Source organism: Hippoglossus stenolepis, chromosome 11 (genome assembly GCF_022539355.2).
Source record: "Hippoglossus stenolepis isolate QCI-W04-F060 chromosome 11, HSTE1.2, whole genome shotgun sequence".
Lineage (NCBI taxonomy): Eukaryota > Metazoa > Chordata > Actinopteri > Pleuronectiformes > Pleuronectidae > Hippoglossus > Hippoglossus stenolepis.
In genome coordinates this window covers 19206714-19228326 of record NC_061493.1, presented here as the reverse complement: position 1 = coordinate 19228326, position 21613 = coordinate 19206714, and positions in this window count along the sequence as shown.

Here is a 21613-nt window from a genome sequence, read left to right as displayed (position 1 = left end):
ATTGGCTTCAGACTCAAGGCCTCGATCGTTTTACTGATGCCATCTCTAGTGATGCTCTAATGTTCTCTAGTGATGTTGTAATATGTTATAAACGTCCCTTGTGCCCGAATGAAAACACCAGCTCTGCTCATTCATACATATAAATGTTAATTCAGGTGATAAAGTGGCTTCTCTTGAACATGTTTTTTACCCTTAAACCACCAGCAGCACCAGTGGCAATAGTTGAAGGGCATGATTCCTTGGGTCTGCTCTGCCGTCAGCAGTATATTGTGCACCTTCTTTTCTGTTCACGTTAAGCCCTTTTTATTCGGGTATAATGTTTATGGCAGGAGCTAAGACGGCTTCACCAGCTGAGCTAAAGAGACCTCAGTATGCACCCACAAACCATTTTTTTATCCCTCTTTAACATTGCAGGAGAGTATATGAGGTCCCCAGATGAAAAGGATGTGATGTGCCGAGCTTGCACGGACACAGTCTGCCGCTTTAGCTGCTGATGTGATTATTTACAACATAATGAGGAAGCGTCTGAAGTTTCCCAAAGATTCGCAGAGCCTCTCTGATCCAGCTGGCTCATCTTAAAAGAATCTGTTCTTTTTCTGTGTGTGTCATTGATCACAGTTCACAGCTCACGCGGCAAAATAAAACATGTCTTCGCTGATTCTGTTGTTAAACGCCACATACATTATGTGAAAAAACAAGGTAGGGAACATTAACTTGCTCCGACTCCCAAGAGATGAATTCAAAACATTTAAAATTACTGTTGGAGTGCTGTGTATAGAAGGCTTAGAGAGTAATATTTGGTATATGTTTGTGATGAATCCCTCTTAGACGAGAGAAAAGCTGATGTAGAAATAGTAATAATGTATAGATATACGACAGTGGGGACAGGGTGGGGTGGGGGGGGGTCGGTGTTACACTGTGAAGTCTGCCTGCCTGCGTGACTGTCACACAGCCAAAGCGGAAACTACAAGGCCGAGGACAGTAAAAACTTTATGGATCTTTTTAACGATCCAACAGGGCCACTGCTGCAGCGGTGACCAGATGAGGCTGTTGTCAATGTGTCTGTGAGAGAGAGAGAGAAAGCGAGAGTGAGGCGGGGAGGAGCTGAGCAGAGTCATGTACTGTACACAGCATAACAATCACGCAAACACACAAACACAATAAGTAGCATAACAATTCATCAATTCGTCAACAATTCTATACTTTGTTTGACTTGTGCACTTACATGATCCAAAAATGTTTCCAACAAACCAAGAGAAAACCCTGATTTTATTCAAGGTGCTAGGACGTTTTATTTTGCGTCGTATCCTCTTCACCTTATGCTTTATGTGTCTCTGCTATACGTCGGGCGTAAACAATGTACGATTTCACAATTGGTCATGATTATTTATTGGCGTTTGCTGCCTAGCATGAATAAAACTGTATTAAATGACCTCATCTGCGAAAAAATCTCCCATGATGCCACGCGGCTTCACGACATCATCAAACTAGGTGTTTTGTTATTGGTTTGATTGAGAGACCGTTTGTGGCCGAAGCTACATATTGTACGTTCGATGGGAAAATAATACCATGAGGTTACATGTTGGAGTTTGGTTTTCCTCAAATCGCAGCTGCTTTCTTGTCATCTAAATCCATAAATTCTAATTTAGTAACAACACATCATCACGATCAGTGTTTATTTGTAATATATTACACAAAGTCATTAGGGTGTGTAATTTTCAGTTCTTGAATGTTCATGCCGCCGAGTTATTTATGCGTGTGTGGCAAACTGAAAACGTTGATGATGCTGTGATAAGCTAACAGAGGTTAGCAGACACTAACAGATGCTTGTTGCATGCAACAACACTTCATTTCACACTGTGCTGGACCTTAACAAAGACTGATCTGCCATCACTCCACCTTTGTTGCTGCTGAATAGACCCACAGTTTATGGTTCCATGAAAAACAAGTCAAATGGCAATTTTAGCAGGAGAACAATGTGATGCAGGGTTCAGGGTCGTGCTCAGTGTGATTGTAGATACGTATTTTCCATTTTGGGGAGAAAAATACGGGACAATCTTCTATTTGACCCTTTTTCTGTGACAATCAGTGTCTTGTGCGTCAGAGAATGCCTGACATTAGACTGTCTTTGTGCCCGAACTGTTGATTCTCTCCCACTAAAAGCGTTGTCTAAATGAAATGAAAACAGGCCTTAATGGATTTTCTTAATGGGTATCATCTATACATGACAGTGACAATGACGCTATTCTTTTTTTAATCAGATTTAAAAGAAAATGGACCCTTTTTTTTCTCAAGCCGTTCAGCTCAGTCACATGCATTGTTCAGAGCAAACCTGTCTTATATTTCTCTGCAAGTTTGAGAGATTGCAGTGTGTATAACATTTGACCGGACATGGGGTAAGGGTGGTAGTTGAAACTGAAATTGCAGATGAGGTCGAACATTTCGTGAGTACAGGAACTTCTTGATTCATTTTCATGTAATTGCCTCTCTAGGTCCCAGTAGCAGTGTGTAGACCTCTTTATGTAGCAGGGCACTAAGTGGAGTACAAATCACACTCTAATTTCCTCAGTAATCACTTACACTTATACAGGAAATATAACATGGTGAGCTCCGAGATGGAGTCTTACCGGCTCCCAGGGAACTATGGTTAAGGGACAAATGCTGTAAAAATAGTCCTACTATGTTTTAAAAGAACTATATTTTTAAAAATAAGTATTCCGTTGATCGACTTTAATGGTTTCAGATTGTCTGATTTCAGGTCGTCCGTCTGTCTCTCCAGCGATATCGCCTGGAGGAACTTTCTTCAAGTTTTGGACACTCAGCTGAACTGATTAGAATTCGGTGGTCGAAGGTCAAAGTCACATTCCTCATGTTTTTTTGTGTGAATGCAATATAAAAAAAATGTCTAGAGGGAATTTGACTACATCTGGCACAAAAGTCCACTTAAACTCAAGGATGAACTGAGTAGAATTTGGTGCTCAAATAAAATAAAATTATGAAGTGATGACGTGTTATATCCAAAACTTCAAAGGTTACCCTCACTGATGTCAAATACACTTTTATCTGACTTTTCTCATTCATCACCATAGCTCGGGAACAGAAGAGAAGATTGTGAACATGTTTTTTGCAACTTCTTGAAAGGCAGTAAGTTTAGTTTTCCTTTAATCACAAAAATAATAACTACCTGACTTTTCATCATCTATCAGCAGCATGTTGCTGCTATTTTATATGAACATCTACATGATAAATTTAGAGCTAATCTGTAAATAGAGTTGCTGCATTGATTATTGGCAGTAGAGCTCCACAACATACGGACAGACCTGCCATTTCATTACCTTGTAACTTATATGTGTCTATCACTAATGCATTAGTCCACTTACAGGCTGCATCCAGCAAACACAAAACAATATGGCACTCGTATGTTTATGGCCGCATGATGAATGTATGAATCCATATATTTTTATTTAAATTGAACTAAATTTAAGTTTGGAAGTATTTGTTTGTACTTCTGTAATTTATTTCACATGATTATGGACAATATAACAACAATAATAATAACAATAAATACACAAAATAATCTGGGTTTAGCTTATTTTTGTTTGACAACAATAAACAAGCCAAAACTACGTGTGAACCTCAAACCTTGCATCAGTTTACAACATAACAACCGAAATTATATGCCTCTGATCCTATTAAATGTATTTTAGTGAAGTGAGACAACAAAGTGCAATTCAGAGAAAAGTGTATCTGGGTGTTCATGTCTGAACAATCATGTCTGAATTCTCTGTCGAACACCTCACCAAGCCACTTTCAAATGCTGCACCCTCTTGTTTTTACATTGCGCCCCATCTACACATAAGACAAGGACATCATTACACGAGTAGCCACCTTCAGCATCAGGCCAGGTCGATAATATTTCTGGAAAACCATTATGGTTGTGTATTCCCCTGGGGAAGGTCTTAGGTTGAAGAAAATAGAAGCCGTGGAATGAAGCTATCAAGTGATCTAATCACTTCTGGAGCACAACCAGATAGTGAAAAGTGATTTCTTGTTCTGTCTTTGTCAGTGTGCCAGATACGATGGAACAAAGATAGCTGTAATGAATTCCTGGCATCGAAAATTCATAATTTGGGTTTCAGAATATTGTCAGCTAAGAGCGGCTGTAATTTCTGTATCTGAGCACAGAATCAACTCCAAGTGCCTGGGCACATACCGTACTTCACACTGCGCGGTTTGCGAGGAAGTAATCAAATGCTACTTATCTTCATCCTCATTATAATAAACAGACATCACAGTCACATATGGTTCTGCTAGACAATGGCCACAGATGGGTGATTAGTTGAAGTGTTCTGAAGACCATGCTGTTCTTCTATCGATGGATATGCAGCTTGAGGCCCCCAGTGTAAAACCAGGACTGTAATCACAGATCCCTCTGAGCTGTAACTCAACACCAGCAAACAGCATCTTTGTGCGTCTCAATTTTCTGTGCCGAAGACGACTTTTAGAAAACGTCGATGCCTCCAAAACGTCAGATTTAAATCTGATTTAAATATATCACCACTTAACTGACTCCTCTCTGTTGTTCTTCTTTGCCTCTAATATATTCACATAGCTTGAAAGATGCTATGAAAGTGTCTCGAGGATTTAGGGTCCATTACCTACGATGTAGCTGCCTGTGGTCTTAATGAATCACTTTGCTTCATACCATCCCGTCCATGCTAATGAATATGGAGTGCAAAGATAGCTGTAGCAGGTATCATAAAATGCTGCTTAAAGCAGCTTTGGCAGCCAGTATTTTGAGAGGTATTAATGGCTTTGTGAGTATTTGGATGATGAGCCCTAGCCGGGATGGAAAGCAAGCATTAATCATATGTTTTGATCATGTGGATTTGAAGAGGATCTCAGCACTCTGCTTGGAGAAGCCTGTGGAGGTCACTAATTGAAGTGCGTGGGGGGTCGAGAGGAAGTGTGATCCTCCAGCCTCGATCCGGGAAGCGTGTTGATGAATCCCGAAATATAACTTTCTAACGTGTATCGGAGGGAGAGTTCATGTATGAGCATTAAACTCAGAAGGTCAGGATGTGGAGACACAGATCAGCTGATCTCACACATTGAGTGTGAGACACAGATCTCACAATCTCACACCACATCTTTTTTTATCCTGGCTTCCTTCGCATGTAAAATATGTGATTTTTAAACGATGGGACAGCTGTGTGTGCACCAACAAATCATTATGAGGGGAACACATCACAGCAATTTTAGATCCGGGGTTGGAAATAGCCAGACCTGTTACATCAAGTGATTGTCTGCTGTCTGTGGCTGTAAAGTGCCAAATGAGGCCGAATCTACGAAATCAAAGAAGAGCAAGGTTGGAGGAACAAATACATCGTATGCAAAGATCTCTGGGTCCAGACAAGTTTGCTTTTCACGTATGAAAAATGCAGCAGGAAAATTCCCGGGTCAGCCATGTTCACAACAGGAAAGTCCAGGTGTAGAGCATGTTGGAGGCAAGATGACATTTCAATTCCACTGTGGAAAATCAAATGTTTTAGTTTACAGCACATCAACACAGGCGTTGGACCTTAACGTCAAAAACTCACAAATCTCGTTGTCTTCCCAAGTTGAGATCTTCTTTTGAGTCTTTTATGTGAATAACATTTGTATTTTTATTCTTTTTTAAACTTTTGTGTTCGTTGAGCGTTTGACATCACTCTGACATTTTCCGGACATTTTACCAGGGGGCCTGGAAAGGTTTTGTAAAATGTTCGGAGCTATTGACTCAAATATTTGCGTTCTCACACACAACCCCTCTGGAAAACTTCAGGAAAATGTGCGTAGACTTCAGTGAAATGCAGTGAAATTAGCTTTAGTGTCAAGTCACCTTCATTGAGGAAGGTTAGTAAAGTCATACTAACGTTGCAGCACCTATTTACACTATTTATGCTAAAACAACATGATAAAAGTTATGCTACCAGTCAAACATCTGGACATGCATAGTTGCTGATAATTTTTTCGTAAAGACGGACCACAGCTCTCAATAACAGCTTAACTTAAAAGAGCTTATATGTAATATATTCATTTTGATGAAAAAGTTATAAATGTGTCAGGATTGGTAAAATTTTGTTCTGCGGTTTCTTCAAAAACTTCAAAACAAGTCTCACTCCAACTTGAACTCAGAAGTTGGCAGCGCTGGAAGAAATGACCTGTCAATCCGGAGCTGATTAACACATTTTCAAACGCCTGCCACTTGCAAAACAAGAATCTTTCAAGTTTCTTTATGTCCCATTAAGGGCAATAAGCAATAAGTAGGGTGGGTAGATTTATTGTCACACAAAGGATAACCCACCGGTGATGGGCACTGCATGTAAATCCACATGGATTAATGTTCCTCAGCTAATGCAAGCGAGGAATTACCATCCTCTCAGAGAGTTGGAGGCAGCAAACCTTCTTGTTGCTAGGATTCTCACCTCGGGACAGAAAAGCATTTTGCTCCGTCTCCTTGTTTCATTCTGGCCTCGCTTTGGTCGCCCCCCCCACCCCTTGGAAACTGTACCGATGGACAATAATGTCGAAGGAAATAGAGATTTTAAAGAGCTGATAAATGACAAAGCAGCGAGCAGTGTGCTCTTTGTGTAGTGAGGTGAGAGGCGAGGTTGTGGACGTCAGGGTGATGGATGAGAATGTGGTGCGTCTGACTCAAATGCAGAGGCAGGAGTTGGAGTCTGCTCCGAGCGTCTCACACTGCAATGGCTGGGTTAACGTTAGAGTCGACTAAAAACCCTTGTCATGACTGTGCAGACACCAAAGGGAACCTCGTGAGCAGCATCGGCTTTGACAAGGCGTCAGTATTTGACGACTTGGGAGTAAAAACGGGTCGGGCATATCTCTGGATGAAGTCAGTGCCCTTGAGCAACCTTCATGAAGTTCCCCAGAATGAAATAAGCCAATATGGATTAATTCCTCTCTGTCTGAAACGCCAATTAAATTAGGAATTAAGTTTATTTCCTCGCCCCGCTACTGATTATCAGCAAATTCTTGATCCTCTGATTGGTCTCAGCAGCTCGCCCATAACAACAATAAACGAGTATCATCTAGGTCACTGGCGAATAATTAAGGATTATCCAGCAAGAGTGTGTTAATCATGTCGACAGCGACAACAGGATCAGCGCGATGACGGCTTCAGTCATGTCTCCATAATGACCAGTGGCATTCGGCGGCTGAGGACAATTACAGCAGATATTAGCAAATTGTATATATCTGACAGCCAGTGTGGTGCAGGGCATCATTATTTATGGCTGATTGACGCGATGCTTACAATAACATGAGTCCATACTTTGCAGACTTCACATGATAGGAACGAACAGTCATTATCACTCATGAATAATATCCTCCCATTTTCCGCCCACTGTGGGTTATATCTACTGATCGGTTCTGAGAGATTTGCATGAGCTTCACATTTTTAATCTCTCTCTCTGTCGCTAATGCAGAGATAGGAGCTTTTTCGAGCTCAGCATTATTTAACGCACTTTGTAGAGTCTTGTGTATTTTATTACTATTTATATGTTATCAGCTCGATTATCCGTGCAGGTAAAATCTCAGCCACTCGTGTCCCCGCTACACTGAGTCTGTTACTAAGAGACCTCTACACATGTTCAGTTGGAAGCTGTCAGACTGAGGGGAAGAGCTTTCCTCCTATTTCAGCCGCAATTCCAAGAGAAAGCTTTTTGTCTTGTAACCGTGGTGGAGAGGGAACGAGCCAAATGAATAATTGATGGCGTGAGATGGATGGATTCCTCTCGGTGGAAAGATGGTCCAATTGTGTATTGTATTACCTGGAATGAGGGGTCCAGTGTGCATTATCTGCAGCCCCACCTTAAGCTTTATTTCCCAGCACCTTTACTCCCCAGCGTCAACTATTAATGTTTTGTTTGTTCTGTCTCCTTTTACCCTGAAAGCTGTTCCACTGCACCATTGTTTATTAACTTGCACTACTTCTTTACTATTCAAACTAACACAATTAATAATTGACTTTTTCTCTTTTACTACTACAAAGAGTTTTCTCTGATGTAATGTGACAGTGGGGCGCCATTCACTGCTTTGAAAAACCGCCTGGATTTTAGAGGCTAATATTGACAGATATGCACAATTCAGCTCTTTCTATCTGGATTGAGAGTCTGATAAAGCAACCCAGGGGGCAAGTGTTCACAGATTCATTCCAAAGTTTGCAGATTGGTGTAAAATACTGTCACAGTAACTTTTTGAAGTAATAATTGCATGAGTTTTCAACTTAGAGATGCAGTTATAGCGGTTGTGTGAAAGCCGTGGCCACTGGAGGAGCGGAGGAATTTGGAGAGGCCTCCTGCAGCATTTTGGCTTTCTGGTTAAATACACTAGGCTGGTGGACAAAACCGTCCTGGTCTGTAGACATTGTACCACTCGAAATATGACAATACATCTAGCATGGCAGCACAGTTGAAGCGACAACACCCTAATTTGTCTGTGGCTGGACAAGCGCATAAAACCAGTGTTTTTAACAGAATTGATTCAGTCTGTGCAGTTCACTCTCACAAGCAACAGAGTCCGAATAACAGGTACACAGAAGAGAGAGAGAAAGATCTCACGTGTAGGAGAACTGCATAGAATTCCAACCATGGATATGCATTGGTTTGCACACAGCTGCAGCTAACACTATGTTGTCTGGCTGTCTCTGCGGATGGTAACAACTTTATGGATGATAGCACGAGAGGCAAATAGTGCTTCAGACAGTTCTACAAGGTGTCAATAGAAATCTCTTATATTATTATGAGAAGTGTAAGTGTTTGGGTTCATTATGAAACTGTTGATATTAAAAATGATTCGATCTGCGTCTAAAAACCACGATCTGTTCCGAACTGTGAGTTTTGTGATCCTTTGCACCCCGAGCAGATTCCTATGGATTTATTCTTATGTGAAGTACCACAGGGTTGCCACAGTGATCCATGTTTCCGGTGTTACATGTTGTTCTGACATTCAACACTCACATTACTTGCTCACTGGCCTCATCGTCTATTTAATTTTTTTCTCGACATAAAATCCATTCGTCTCGTCTTCGTGCATCAGCTGTAGCGCCCAAGCGTATCAAATTACTCCAACTTGTAAAATACTAGTTGGTAGCTGCAATTATAGAGGGAAAGTGTCCGTTCGGTGCAGCAGCAGAGCAGAGTCACATCCCAGAGCAGCAGCAGAGTCTTATCACGTGACGAGAGGAGAGTTGACCGACATGGCAGTGGATTTGGTGTCAAAGCCAAAAGCAAAAGTGTCTATTTGGCAATATTTTGGATTTAACCCAAATGTCCAAAGGGAACCTGATAACATGAATGAGGTAATCTCCAAACTGGAGGGAAGGCTTCTGCACACACACCTTCAACTGGGCCCCGAGAGTGAGGCTGTCTGCTGCAGAAGTTCAGACTAGGTCATTACCTAGTGGACAAGTTTCCACACCTGGAAATCCCTAAAGTGAGAATAGGCCGTTGACGATTCACTGAGCCTGGTGTGAAGGAATGAAGGAAGTTTTCCTAATGGTCACAAAGTGCTTCACAGCTCCATCAGTTTACCACAAAACATTAAACATGCAGAACAGTAACGGGCAAAGGAATAAGTAGATCAGTAGTCAACAGAGCGCAAACCCCCGCCAAGGCCCAACAGTCCCCTTAAATTCAAATAAGCTGCACTAGATTTCACACACTCATAGATATCACTCCCTTAAATAGGCCTGAATTTTTAAAAAATGCCTTATCTCACAATATCTATAACACAAACCACATCCTTCCACAAAGTTTTGTGGTATAATCTCTCCAGTACTTTTTGCGTAATCTTGCGTACGAACGTACAAGCCAACAAACAAACGGACAGAGGTGAAAACATAACCTCCCTGGAAGGGGTTAAAATCCCTGATCCATGTGAAAATTGAACGGGTTCCTCCTCAGCCCACGTCGCATCCTTCCACCAAGTTTCATGGAAATCAGTTTTGTAGATTTAACTTAATCCTGTTGACGGACAAACAATCCAAGCAACCAAACAGACGGTGCCAACATAACCTCTTTGGTGGAGGTTGCAAATCAAATAAACCAGGAAAACAATCAAAAACATAGATTCAACGTTGAAAGACTGTTGGTATGTGTTATTAAATCAAAAATAAAAACCTCAAAAGGTATTTAGTGAAGTTGACAGAACAGCAACTCCTCAGATGAGCGACTTTGCTCTGTGGCTCGTTGGTGCACCGGCGGTTCAAGGCTGCACTGCGGCTGCACAGCGGCAAAGATAAACAGAAGGACATTTTGCTGTGACACGGCGGCTCTCTCCCTCGACCAGGAGTCGGATGAAGTGCTCCGTGACATTGAGAGAGGGTGTGAACGTTTAAGTGGCACCACACACCTCCAGTGACGCGCCGCGCAGAAACAGTGTGGCGCTGCAGACGCTTGAACCCGGGGCAGAGGCGGGTGAGAGAAAGGGCGCGGGTGTGTGAAAGCCGGCGAGGAGATTGTTATTAACGAGTTTTACACTTTTATAAAGGCGGTGAATAATGAATGAAAGGCTGGAGCACAGCATGATGCTCAGTGATGGTCAATGAGAGGAAAGGAGTGAGGCTGTGTGTTTCTCCCTCTGCTGAAAATAGTGGAAGCCTTTGGGTCAGCAAAACAACTTATTCACCTTTTTCCTCTGCGAACATTGTCAGTTTCCTTTCTTTATGGCGCCAGACTCAGCTGCTTTATTTTACAAAGACAGCGAAAGAGCCACCGCCGTTCAGAAAAATGCTGAGGTCGGTCATCTCAGAGGATTCTCCCTTTTGAACTTAAGCACTGGTATGAAATTTAACCACCCTCCGCAAGATTAATTACCTGGCGAGAGAGTCTTTTATCTTCAAGGTTTATCGCCGCGGAGAGGTCCTACCTGTGATTCTTTTATTTCACAGCGGTGCATTATTGGTAAAGGGAGACTGTTGATCATATTCTCCACCACTTATCCAATCACGGGCAATCCGAGAGAAAAATCGGAGAAGCCCGGTGGAAATTGGAGATAGTTATCAGTCATCTCGGCCCAACAGGATACGCAGGGAGTGAGCGATATTGTCTGCTTGTATGTCATCCACAAGGAGAGTGTCAGAGGGAGGTTTATGAGCGCGCACAAAATAGGTGAGCATTTATGTATTTAGGTGAGCAGCTGCAGGGAGAAGACGAGTGCAAGGTTTATGGACACCGCCGCTCCGTTTCCACTGAGCTCGGAAAGCATTTATTTTATTAGTGCTCTGTAGCGCTGGTCGTTCTCAAGGTCATGTTGTTTTTGACGTATACATGTGTGTGTTGCCTTCAAAGCTCGTGTGGCTCCGTGTCATCGTGTACGTTCAGAGATATACATCAAGAAATCAGGAAGAAACATAGGGAGGAAATAATAATAAAAATATTTTATTAGCTGCAACCTATTACTAGGTTGTTTTAACCAGAGCATTTAACTCTATCTTTTTTTAGCGATTTTATTGGTTGGCCAATGATATCAGCCTTTATGAGGCTTTCTCAGTCATATCGGTATCAGCGTTTATGTTTTGCAAAGGATTATCAATGCAGAAAAGATGTGCGTTTACATTTTATGGAAATAAGTTTTGTTTTCTAATTTCATGTTCAATGTATTTGGTTGAATTTGAACTATTTTCTTTTTATTTATAGTTATTTATAATAATGTTTATGGTCAGATTGGACAATATCAAGCCTCAATTACATTCCTTGTTTCGTAAGTGTTGGATAACGACGTCTTGGAAATCATCATCAACTTTTTTTAGATATACATTACATTGGGCATGAAATGGTGTGTGTCACTTGTTTTGTTAAACTACTATGACCAAGATCAAAAATGGACTTTGATGACATAGTAGTAGAGTTATTTTAATTGTTGTGTGTTTTTATTCATAAATATGTATCATGAACATAATTTAAATTACTGTTTTAAATCTAGTTTATCATATTATTTACTGTTAGCACGTGCCAGACAGGGGCAAAGTGCTTGTTCTGTAAAATATATCAATAAATAATAAGATATTTTTTTATCTTGTGTAACTTTTTGTTAAAAAATCATGTGTTTTGAGCAGCGTGTCTGTGATAACAACGCTCAGGTGTTCCACTGTAATATGCCAGTTGCATAATGTGCTTTGCTCTCAAGTTTTAATTACTGCACCAATTCCAGATGCAGAGAAACTGAGATATGGCCCATTTGTGATGAGTCCGATGAGCTTTTCTCCTTCGTTCCTCAATAAGACGCCACAATCTTTCCCGCTGAAAGCCGAGAGGTTTACAACAATGATGCCAATAATACCCCTGCACTGATAACTCTCCAATATTATCGTATTACGCGCCCTCATTAGATACATATTGATTCTCCTGCCCAGAACGATACCAAAGGTTCAGATATCCCACCGGCAACAGTAAAAAATATTACTCTGCCTGTAGCTGTGTAGCGGAAGTCATTTAAAGTCTTTAAAAAGTTAAAACTTGGAAATATTTAATTAAAATCATCCATCAACATATGGCCCATGGCTCTAGAAAATGGGATCCAAGGCACAAATGGCAAAGCCATAATTCAATCTTAAAAAGGGAACTATGTCAATAGGCATCAGGTAAGGTCAGGCACTTCACAATCTCCATCTGTGTCTTCCAGCTGAGTTATGATCGCTCAATTATATTACAACATAAATTTTTTGTCCAGGTTGGGTGCGTAATTGAGTTGAATTGACTAAAAGGAGAATAAAGGGTTTCGTATTACAGTGTAATCCTCTCTCACACAGTGGGGGGTCATTCAGACGTGGGCAGAGAGTCGGAGATTCTCAGCCTCGTTGCTCAGCTCTGCAGATTAGAATGGGAAATTAATCCTGTGGTATCTGGAAGCTGTGCAGGGTTCACATGCGAATGTCAGAAAGATTTCAATGCGTTGGAAGTTGCGAATACAAAGTCATGGACGTGATTAATATGCAGCACGCGGGTGTGGGTTGAAATTCATGTTCATTTTAATCATTTGACGTTTCGGTTTGATTCGAGCCAATGTTTCCTTAAGTCTATGGTCCATAAAGAATGATCTACTTCAGCTGAATCTCAAGGTTCTCCTCTCTTCACAAACTCGCCAACCTGTATTCCTCAAGTATTTTAAACTGTGTCTACGTGACATGTCAGTACAAAGTGCTCCGGCCATTCAGAGCTGTGTTATTTCCTTTATATGTCGGCGACCTTGACTTTCCCTGAAGACGTTCACTGAAGACGTGTTCGAAAAAGGACAAAAGTGGCAGCATCCAGTTACAAAGCCTGACTTAAGGAGATATAGTTTCACTTGAAAAAAACAGCTTTCACTCAGCCTGTGTGGTTAATTGCCAGCAAACCAAAACGAAATAACTCCTGCCTCGCTTTTTTTCTTTGTTTGTCTCGCAGGCACAAAAAAATCCCCTCAGTATTTTATTTGACGTTTTTCATCCCCTGTTGAGGATTTGTGCTAAAGAAAGCCATCAATGTGTTCTAATTAAAGAACAAACATACGTAGACGTTCAGGTTCAATTTATGGTTAACCAGCCGACTATAATTCTGAGTGTTTGTTTTGTATCTGTGTAATTTATGAGGAAGGATTCACTCGAAGGTGGAAAGGGAAAGTGGCGACTTTGTTAATCCAGTAACAAGGAGGGATGAGTTTGTTGTATCAGAGGTCGACAGTCGTGAAATGTTTGCTCTCGGATCAACAAATATGAAGAATTTCTGCAAAGATTTTTACACCCTTGTACAAAATGATGGCTTTCAAGGACATAACCTCGTGCTGCATAGTGAAGTTACATTTTAAAAAATAATTTTCCTTTTTTCTCTCCAAAATCAACAGCATTCAGAAAGCATACTTCAATTATACTGTTAGTTTTCTGATTTATTTGCAGCTCTTAGATGGTTTGCAGCACTTTCTGCTGCAGTGATTTCAGGTAGTGTTTAATATGTTATTCCTTTCATTTCATCTCCGTGTTAATGAATCACTCCGTTGCTGTTTTCCACTGTTTAGTGCAGTGTGAACTAATCAAGATGGAAATTTCAGAGACATCTTTATGAATTAAATTCTCTTCACCCGTGATGTGCGCTTATGAATATTCAAAGCTTTTCTGACTTGATGGATACTCGGTATATGGATTAAGATATTAAATGTGATTCAATAAAAATAAATATTTATGCCGTCCCTCCTAAAACACAGACTTTCACAGGTGCTGTGAGGATTATTTTCCCGTTTTTCATTTGTCTCTTGCGTTCACTGCACAGTTCCACCATCTAACTGCAGTTAATCATCTCATAATAAGTTGTGTCGTGTTTCTTATTGGCAACAATTAAGAGGCAGTGGAAACAAACAACTGAGACCCATCATGCAACTGCTGTGCTGAAAACAGCATTTAGTGTGTGATGCATTAGGGCTGTGTGATATAGTGAATATATATAAACCGCCGTTTGGTACCAGTATAAATCCAAACAATACCAGACTCTAGATATATTGACATTGTGTACTGATTGAAAAGTAGTAATACATATCCTATGTTTTATTTTGCCCTGTATAAATGTTTTTCCCACAATACCTTTTCTCATTTGGAAGTTTTTCTCATACTTTGCGTTCTTCCACTCGGCTCGGATGAAGCCAGGAAACGGAAAATGTTGTTTCTCCACCAGTTGTTTACTCTGCAACATCACTGAGAAACACAGCAAACCTCTAACCACCAGCTACCCACATGAAATGAAATTATACATACAGAGGGAAAGTGTCCTTTTTTTACGTCCCCTGGCAATACAACAAGACATGAAAGGGTAAAGCCTGACACTTTAACAAGTGGCTCTAGTGTTTCTGCCCCCTAGGGGTCAGAACTCTCATGGTGCGGCTTTAAGAATAGATCTTGAGGCGTTGCGAGAGCCCAGAGGATGTTTCCACATCAGTGACACTACCTGTTGTGAATTCCCTACGCAGAACAGAAAAGTACATTCAGTGACTGGTACAGAGCCATAATCCATACTTCTATTACAAGTGACTGCTGTATCTCTTTGGAGTGGGTCCACTTGAAGATACCCCCTCCTGTTGCCCGACCAATTCCAAGGCTCAGGCCCTTGGGATGTCAGAGTTGATCTTAGACCTGAGCAGTGCACTTTCAGCCTCAGCCTCTGTGTGTCCCCGGCCTGTGATCGTCACCACGGGAGCCGCGTCCATCATCTCTGAGCACGATCAGCGCCACACGCAGGTATTCCTCGAAAATGACTCCGATAAGACCAGTCCCCTGTTGAGACTGGGGTCTGTTGACAATGAGGGCTCCTTCTTTCTCTCTCAGCCAACCCCTGAAATATTTATCACCACAACTTATCGCCCATTGATCAGTTATACACCTGCCACGGGCTCGCAATGAATTATTAACATGCCCCTGATAAGCATCTCACCCATTGATTTTTGTCACTCCTTTGAGATGGATATACTGAATGGGATTTTTCTCTCGCTCTTTCTCCAGACGTTTTGGTCGATCATCAACAGGGGCCGAGCAGAAGTGACAAGTCGGGCGAACACAGCGGCCGCCATTATTTTTTAGGGCTTTGTACTTTAACAAAAAATGATTCATTAAATGGAGGAATTCGCACTGCAACTAATGATTATTGATTAATCTATAAGGTGCTTGAACAAGATTCCAACCAGATGTCCAAAACACAGAGATGGCCTATATAACCTAAAATGCAGCTATTATTGATGATATCCTATCCAGACAAAGTCATTCACATGCATTTATATATACAGTTGCGACTCGGGCACCAACTTTTGTCTGAACCTGACCGAGCCTGAGAGAAAATTTGCAGAATCTGATCCGAACTCGACCGGCGTTCTGCTTTTTGTGTCTGAACTTTACCCTGATGGATTCCGACGGGTCCCGGGTAGGGGTATCCACACTCTGGCCTTTATTTCTAGTGTAGGTATGAGGCTAAATGCTTAAGCAAAGACCTTTCCTAAAAACACTCAGCAAAATAAAATATGATTACATGAAACTAAATTAATGAGGTAACAGGTTAAACCAGCAAATCTTCATATATATTATATTTCTTATTTGAGATGCCGGAACAGCACATATTTGTCACTGTTGCTTGACAAATCCTTTTATTTTATTATATTATAACATAGAATTATTTATTATAATTACTTAATTATTAAAAACTACAAGGGACAATGTATATTAACCAAATGTTCCTATTTTTCACTTATTTGCTTGAATGAAACTCCTGCTCCACATCAGAAACACCCCGCTGCTGCGAACACGCTCGCAGACGTCCTCCCTCTGAATCTCTCTCTGAGCTGAGTCTTAAGGTCTCGGTCATTAAAGTTGTAGAAATCTGCCGCAACACGACATAAAAGTTACGTCTTTAAAGTGTTCCGGTGTTGCCTCTGGAGAAATGCCTCCATCCTTCTCCGGGAGAACCCGTGTGACCCCTGAGAAAAAGCCGGTAGAACTCAGGTTACCATGACATTTTCATCAAATGTGTTGACTCTCCTGGATTTCCTGGCGGCCCGAAGCATCATGAATCAGAATGGAGGGAAGCTGAGGTTTTATATCTCTCATCAAACCAAGATAAGGGGCCCACATGCATAATATATACGCAGCCATATATTCAAACCATTTGTACTTCTCTCCTGAGGAGTAACACAGAGCAGCAGGTTGAATCAAAAACTCCTTCTCTAACCTCCACGGATTTCTTTTGTCATCCACCTGTTTCCGAAAGAAAAAGCCGAGATGAATGATTTCATTCTTCCATTTCCTTTCGACAAGAGCACCCCTGTCACCCATTCATAATGGTTCCATCCAGTGCCAAGGCTAACATATGCCGGCTGCCACTAAGAGTTGAAGAGAAAAATTGAAATGTTACTTTCTTCATAGCCACAGCCCCCGGCTTCGACAGACTCAGCCTGCCAGGGGAAGATTGATTGCTGGGGAGATTGAGTTTGAAAGTCAGTTTTTGCTGTGGATAAGACACTCAAGATTAGTTTTCAAAATGATGTGTAGATGCTTTCAGATTTGGCAAGAGAAAGGTTGGAAGGAGACCAGACACATTATTTTTTTTGTGTGTGTACTTTTTGCACCCCCCCCCCCCATCCTCCTTCAAGTGTGAAACAACTGAAAAGAAGACCTCAATTTTGTATGAATTCCACGGCCCTGTGCCTTTGTTTAGGAAATGCCAGCTCACAGGCGAACTCTGAGGCCTCCGTACTGTCAGATCACAAATCTCTCAATCTGAGGTGTTCACTTTTTTCTTGCGCCTCCTGTTCTCTTCCTGCAGGCCGTCGACTTTAACGCGAGCAGACAGTGGACTTCCGAACATGCGGAGACGACTGTAGAAGGTGTCGAGGCTGCTCCACGAGGCATATTAAACACATCAAAGGCTGAGAGATTAATAGCTGTGCCCAGATGGAAACCAGGGTAATTAATGAGGAGCTTAACAGCAAATTAAATAGACGGCAACGCAATTATGGAGGTGAGTGTTGATCAATAACCTTGACTAGCAGCCTCTGGGATGTGCATCGTACAATAGAGCGCCGCTGATTTGGTCTATCAGCACAGAAACATCCCGAGATGTAACAGCAGGGGTGTGTGTGGGTGTGGGTGTGTGTCTGTGTGTGTGTGTGTGATAGGGCAGGGTGCATGTGTATTTGGTAGATTGCTTTGCTTCTTTTTCCTCAAAGACAGTGTGGCAGGATGAAACGTGGCCTCCAGACTGGAAATGAGCAGTAGTGGTTTGTGCATTAATTCGTCAATGATTAGCCCCGTTCACTGGTATTTATACATTCACTGTGAGATCCGGAGCGTTGACTTCATGACCCCCCCCTGGAAATTATCATTTAACTGGTTAATGAGAGGTTGTGTTAAATTTGCATTCAACAGTAGTTGAGTGAGCCTAATTGGTTGCAAAATATAATTTGGGAAAGGGGCATAATTATATGTTTTAGATCCCAAAAGCAGGACTCTGTGTGCATGCTGAGTTTTAGGGTGAAGATGAAAAGTGATTGTGCAATTCAGGAATATATCTGTTTTTAGTTTTTGCTGAAGTGCCTCAAAAATGCCTTGAGGACACAGTACTGGGAGGCGGGGCTATGACAAACTTACCTACCCCCCCCCCCCGGGCTAACTAAGTTATCTAAGTTTTATATGTATCCAGCTATGAGCAATGGCTCCAGTAGCAGCACTTTATTGTGACAGAAATGTCATATAAGGTAAAGGGCTGGCAGATCGATCCCAGTCTCATTTTCCAAAGTGTCCCCAAGTGTCCCCGAGTGTCCCTGCGTGTCCCTGCGTGTCCCCGAGTGTCCTTGGTAGAGATGCAGCCATTGCAATTTCCTTGGCCTTTTCCGATTTTTATATGTAAGAACTATAATTGACAACCCACAAAAACAGTTTTCTAACTTTTTTTTAATGGAGAAATTCTCGCATCTCAAAAATCTAAACATGCACTAGGTTACAGGTCAGAAACTCCTCAGTAAAGCTGATTATCAAGACTAGAAAACTATATAAACACAGACCATTACACAAGCATTGACGCTGCAACGTTCCAGACAGTTTGAAACACTAGGTGGCGCTATGAGCCATTTTCACCTCCTAAATGCAGATTGTTTTTATAGATTCGTTAATAACTGTGAGATTAAAACCAGCATCTCTGTGTTTGTCATGTGATTTAAACCATGTTAAAGTGTCCGGTGTCTCTTTAAGTGTCCTCAGCATCATTAATAACCTCAGTGTATAAAACCTTAGTGAGCTTTACTTTTAAAGACAAAATAATCAGTCACCCTCCTTGGCTATTTTCTGAAATAAAAAAAACAAGTAACGATTATATCCCCGGCTTGAAAACACAACACAAACAATATGGATTTATTTTTAATCACACTGCTCCGAGTGTCACATTCTTCAAAGGGATCTATTTTTTAAAGGTACCCTGTGGAGTTCATTGTAAACAAACAGTTTTATTTACATTCGGTATTTCTCACCAAAATGCTTCTGCGCGTCCTTGAGGCTCAACAAACATTTTTCTATTTCAAAGTTTCCTTCAAGGTTTTGAGTTGTTTACGCACAGCGGGGTCCAAAGTGGTCTCCCACCTTTTTCGACCTCACATGCTCTTCTTCTCTGTTGATTGATTCATTAGATAATTGTATGAATAAGCAGATGTGCACATGTTCCCGATGATGTGTGCTGGCTGGAGTACAAAATAACCTCAGAATATTTCTTCATCCATCTCCTCCTTTTTTTAAACCTCCTGTGATATGTGTATTACTCCGTTGCCTCAGGACCATTAAGAACATCTGATGGTCGTGGGACCGAGCTGGGATTATATATCGACGCTTCCAGTTTGTTGATGTTGCCATGGCAGCTAAAAGGGTAGTACTCTCCTGCTCGTGTTCCTCTTGGGCAGAGCAACGCAGAAGCTCTCTCCCCCTTGTCAACATACCTGCGTTACCTTCCAGGCAAGAAACCCTGTGATGTTTCCCCACTCTCTATTTCATGGTTTTAGTTTGAAACCACTTCTTCCTTTTTTGCAGAAGCAGCTTTTAATTCAGTCGAAACACGTGTAGAATACAGAAACCTGTGTTCTTGGAATTAACCTCAGACTGAAAGTGTTCATCTGTCATTCACCTGATTCAGTTATTCCCAAAGAAAAATGTTAAAAAGAAATATAACTAAAAGAGTCAAAATGTAATCAGACATTTCGTGGAGCTGTTTCCAAATTCGATTGTACTTTTTAATCGTTTGTACATTGTACATTTTAAAGGATATAGATCAAAACAAACCCATTTTGGATGTTCCAGACTTTAATTTTCCGAGAGGCACTTTATTATGGGAACAGAACACCACTTCCAGAGCTTATTACTGAGCACGCTCCGTTGTTTCTCAATACTCAGAGCCAACTGAATTTAAAAACACTTTGTCTTTGTGCCTGTTGTTTTATGGGAAATAAATCATATTTAATATTGTGACTGTCATCTTAAAGACAAAAACAGCATTGCTGTTGATTCAGACAGTACGAATCAGTGCCAGAACAGAGAGTGGAGTGAATAATAAGGTGTGTGTGGATGAGGCTGAGTCCTCAACTTAATAATAATGACCACAGTTCACATCGCTTGCTAAAAGTCAATATTTTCAACAGTTGCCCATGAATAATAAAACCCTCAGTTCCAGTATTAGATCTGATGTGAAACCGACTGATGGGCAAGTAAAATAACCCTGATGACTTTAGTGAACTTAATCCATCAATCAAACTTTATTTTTGACAGGGAGAGGCACAATACACACACACTGAACATCTACATATTGAGTTATTCAAGAGTCCGAACTTTATATTATGCTATTTCTTTAAACCTGACTTTTACTGTGTTTTTCTCGATCCACACATGCATTGCTTTCCTTTGCCATGATTGTAAAGCACGTACGCTCGACTCCTGTTGCCTATAACGAGCGATATTAATAAATAACTTAGATATATTAAAAAGGTTCTTGATGTACAGGCTTTGTGGATAACAGTGAAATAACAGAACAACTGCCAACACACCTAGTTAGTCTCTGAGCCAGAGGCACCAACCAAATATAAAATGTCTTCTGTAATGAGATTTCTTCTGCTTCTGTTTCCATCTCGCAAACAAAAACATGCGAAAGTAATAACAGTTTGCCTGAAGGTTCTGATTTTTACCTTTGTCATTTTTAGCAAGGCGCAGATACAGATTTCAAAAATGGAGAATATTTCCCCAGAGTGCTGCTAAAGCTTTGTAGTACGATGAACCCATGTTGAAGAATGTGGTGGTTTTAACAGTTTTAATAGTATAATGTGTCCGATGCAGAAAATTAACAAGTCTTACACTTTTAATGATTCAATTTGATTTGCGCTTCACATTTCATCTGATCCGCACGAGAGTGGATTTTAGAAATTGGACCTCTGAACGCAGAACCGTGTTCCCTCCGGGGGTTTTCCCTGAGTAAGTGATCCACAAAATCCCAGTGCATGGAGAGATAAAGGGAGGGAGAGAAAGAAGAAACGGAGTGTGGCAACGGGGGAGAGAGAGAGAGAGAGGGGAGCGAGGGGGAGGAGGGCCGAGTGTGACATAGGAGTGCATTTCAGCTCCACTGCCTCCCATCCTGTGCATGTGACCGTGGAGGATCTGAAAAAACCTCGGCTTTGCCCCACAGCAGTGGCGAGGAGAGGCATGTTCTTGGGGAGACTAAATTTAGACCCAATGTGCTGTACCATCAATCCCGATTACGCTAACTCCGCAGCCGCACTTGAGAAGAATATGGCTGAATCCAGGTTACATAAGTGTCACCTTAGTGTTTGTCCCTCCGTAGGAACTTAAATGTCTCAGGGAGGATTGTGTAACAACTCTCAGGAGTTAATGCACTAACTAAGAGGAGGTTATGTTTTCACCCCCGGTTCGTTTGTTTGTTTGGCAGCAGGATGATGAAGACATTCGCTAAGTATTTTTACGAAACTTTGTTTTTTTGTGTGGATCTGGACAAAGGGACCGATCGAGTTTTTTTTCAAATTAAATCTCTTACTTTAGTATTGCCAGATAGAATGTTTT